Genomic DNA, 4412 nt, shown 5'->3' with positions numbered 1-4412 from the left:
ACACCTGTGTGTCAATGCATTTCCAATGGGAGTCACATGGTTTCATCATGAATCATGACACAATCTTGTTGCATGGCTGTCTTCTGCCCTCCCCCCCATGCAACAAGGTTGTGTCATCAAACCAAGTGACTCCCATTACAATTTACAATTTAGGCATTTAGCAGACGCTCTTAATCCAGAGCGATTTACATTAAGCTAGAACAAAAAGCATGGCAATACAACACATAGACCTACATAAAAAGTAGCCATGAATCATGAAACATGCGTAAGCTAAGAACGTAACAGTGGAATATCTATATAATGAGACTATACATTTAAACTATACATATATACTATACTATACTATGTACTATGAAGTGCTATGACTACAATGACTACATATACAATACAACAATGCAATTCTAGTGCTGTCTACGTAACATGCTATAAGTCTGTATCAAATGCTACTAAATTGGAAATACATTGAGGCGGCCATGACACAGAAGACACAGGACACAAGTGTGCCTTGCGTGTGTCTGAGGTGTGAACGAGGCCTTAAAGCGCCCTCTGTATAGTTGTTTCCATGCGTCAGGTGGAAGTCTATAGCAGGCTGAGATACCGCTGGAAGGCTGCTGGGTCTATGGGGACTGCCCTTAACTCAGACATCGGGTCTATAATATTGCCCATCTTTGCACTAAGCTGTTCACGGGAGGGGCCGTCAGGTAGCGTCGGCTGTTAGTAGATTCCACCGGTGAATAGTGCATAGTGAATAGTGCCCTCTCGTACAAAGTCCACAGAGGTTGTGAATGCATCCACTGCACCGCTACTACATTGACAAATTACGATGGCAGTTACAACGAAACAGTTTAACGTCATGCCCAGGACACACACACACGCACAGACACACAGTAGCTCTACATTCTCTATTCAGATTACCATGGTAACCAGTAAAAGGTTCATCTGGGAGGAAATGTAAGTTAGCGTAAATGTGTGTGTCTGTGTGGGTGTGTGTGTGTGTGTGTACGCATGTGTGTGTGTTTGTGTGTGTTGGTGGGGGTGGGGGATTCGACTTCAATCACTTTCTCAACATCAGGTGTGGGCACCATCAGTGGTCGAGAAGCAAACAGGTGTGCAACTCTGAGAGTGTACTGTATAATATGTCACCGCGAATCAGGAAGTGGATATCGGTGCACTCGTTTTCATGCCCCGGCTACTACCGACTTGGCAACACCGCGGCTCCCTATATAGGCCCGTCCGGGGCCTTCCAGAAGCCGGGGTGTTTCCCATACTCTTTGGACACCATTGGAGGCGCGACGTCGCAAGCAAATTTGAGACACGAGAGGCCCTGCCGAGCGAGCTAAAGCAATTGAGTCGCCAGGCCGACCGTCTGCTTGAGCCGACTCAGGGCCGTCCGAGTTACGACGCGATGAGGACAGAATCGTAAATGATCTTCCCCCAGTAGGAACCTCAGACGAGGTATCTGCTAAGCGGCTAACTATATAGGGCTTGCAGATTTGCTGTTTTCACTAGTTTGGGTCCCAGGCAAACGTCTAACTTCTCTTTTGGGTCATTACTACAAAAAGGATGCCACGGCATGGTGTATGTCATTATGGTATTAAAACATTCAGGGACATTTCAAGGTTACATTATCGTTTGAAAAGTCAGGCTCAAAATAGCCTCCAGAAGAATATATTTAGATTTACATATTCAAAGTCTGTTATTTAAATGTGCAACTTTGTTACGGGATCACAGACTAATCATTTAATAGGGTAAGTTTAGTGACAAAGTATTACTCACTTATATGCATGCGCGCATGCACACCAATTTGCTGATGACATTTTCCATTGCTGTAAATTACAGTAATTATTATGGCTGCAGTCGATATGAATCTATAATCTGAAAAAAGAGAGAGACAGTGGCTAATTCTGAAACAAAGTATGAACAACCAACAAGCTCACAACACATTACATTGGAACAATAACCAGCTTGTAGATCTGCTATTGTCATTAGGCTATATTGTAACATGTTTCAAAATAATAAAAACATATACATTTTGCTGTCAAAGTTGTACTTCAGCTCAAGTACTAAAGTAATTTATATGTACAATCAATATGTAATCAATATATTCTTAAATTAAGTACTACTTTTTTACCATCAATGGATTGCTGTATTGAAATTGAAAACAATTGAGAAACTTTCAGTACAAAAGGTCAGAACAGAATAGCAAATCACTGTGTTGTGTGGAGATAATACTACTCTCTACTCTACTCTACTTTTGAAATGTTTTTTAGTTTCGTTTTAGTTTAGAAGATTAATAGTTTAGATTATGAATGGTATTAAATGATGAAATATGGAGATACAAGGTCTCTGGCCGCACACATGCTGTATGCATGCACGTCACGTGCACAGATTGGAATCGCCAGACGGAACAGAGGATATTGTTTCCAAACTTCATATCCTGATTTTATTGTTCAAATGTTGCAGGACGAGATAAAACGACAGTGCAAAGAAGAACATGCGCGCACGCACGCACGCACACACACACACACACACACACACACACACACACACACACACACACCAGTGTGTATTAAAGGGGATATTTTAATACACAGATTAAGGATCTGGTGTACAATAAAATAAACTTCCGACACATGAGTCGGTTCATTAAAGGGAAAGTCCACCCTGAAGACATCATTCATTCATCGGGGCAGTGCTGATTTCGCCGACTAATACTATGATGAAAAATGTTCGTCGACTGACCACCTTTTTCCACTGACGAAAACTACATGGAAACTAAATGAAAACTAAGCTATAACTAAAACTAAGACAAAATATATTGACAATTTCTTCTTTCATTTTTGTATCGACAAATTAAAACTAGACTAAAATGTTAGAAAATGTTACTAAAGACACTTTTTTTTTTTACACTTGGTTGCATGTTGAAAATAGCTGATCTACAAGCTCAGAGTGCGTTGTGCCGCAACACGTCGTGAGCTTGTAGATTGGCTATTTTCAGCGAGTGTAAAATCAGCCATTACGACAGCATCACGGCGTGCCAAAATACATTTTAGTCGACTAAATCAACACTAAAACATTCCAGGTGACTAAAACTAAAATGACAACTATTCAAGGGGCATGACTATAACTAAAACTACAAACTAAACTGCTGTCAAAATCAACACTGCTTCGGGGCTGTACGTCGGCTATTCAACAAATAGCAGATGTATACAAGCTCGCAAGCAGGTCTACTTTGTGCCGTGAGATCTTGTATATCTACCGTGTAACGTGAAAACGTTTGAGAACCACTGGCTTATATGTTGCGTTCACACGAGGCATATGCAAAGATCACAGCATGTTTGTGGCTTTGTATACCGTACATCTGTTGCTCACACGGTCGTTGACGTCTTTAAGCGTGCGTCCGTATAGTGAGGTGTGCATGTCGGAGGCACGGCGCCCGGCGGGGCAGTCTCAACTGCGAGGCCTTTTTTTTGGGCATTATTTATATGCATGGGAAACAATGGAAACGGACTAGGAGACGCCGCGAGATATTGTCATATTGAACGAGAGAACGGATTCCAGCTCGCGTAGACTCAGCTTATTTTTCCGAATAGCCAGAGAACCTTTAACCAAATGTTTCTCAAGGACTTCCGAAACGCACTCTGAGAACCGGTGGGCTGACTGAGCGCCGCGACGGTTGGGAAACGGAACGGACGTGAAACATGTATTTCGGGGTGGATCTTCCTTCGGAAATCAGGAGTTTGGACGTTAGTCGACATCATTTTAGAGGTTGCCAGACTCCTGTGGTCGTTGGAAATCAGGAGTTTGGACGTTAGTCGACATCATTTAGAGGTTGCCATGGACTCCGGTGGTCATTGGAAATCAGGAGTTTGGACGTTAGTCGACATCATTTTAGAGGTTGCCAGACTCCGGTGGTCGTTGGAAATCAGGAGTTTGGACGTTAGTCGACATCATTTAGAGGTTGCCAGACTCCTGTGGTCGTTGGAAATCAGGAGTTTGGACGTTAGTCGACATCATTTAGAGGTTGCCAGACTCCGGTGGTCGTTGGAAATCAGGAGTTTGGACGTTAGTCGACATCATTTAGAGGTTGCCAGACTCCTGTGGTCGTTGGAAATCAGGAGTTTGGACGTTATTCGACATCATTTAGAGAGGTTGCCAGACTCCTGTGGTCGTTGGAAATCAGGAGTTTGGACGTTATTCGACATCATTTAGAGGTTGCCAGACTCCTGTGGTCGTTGGAAATCAGGAGTTTGGACGTTATTCGACATAATTTAGAGAGGTTGCCAGACTCCTGTGGTCGTTGGAAATCAGGAGTTTGGACGTTATTCGACATCATTTAGAGAGGTTGCCAGACTCCTGTGGTCGTTGGAAATCAGGAGTTTGGACGTTATTCGACATCATTTAGAGAGGTT

This window comes from Protomyctophum bolini (assembly GCF_963924005.1).
Source record: "Protomyctophum bolini genome assembly, chromosome: 19".
NCBI classification, from domain to species: domain Eukaryota; kingdom Metazoa; phylum Chordata; class Actinopteri; order Myctophiformes; family Myctophidae; genus Protomyctophum; species Protomyctophum bolini.
Note: the sequence above shows the minus strand (reverse complement) of the source record.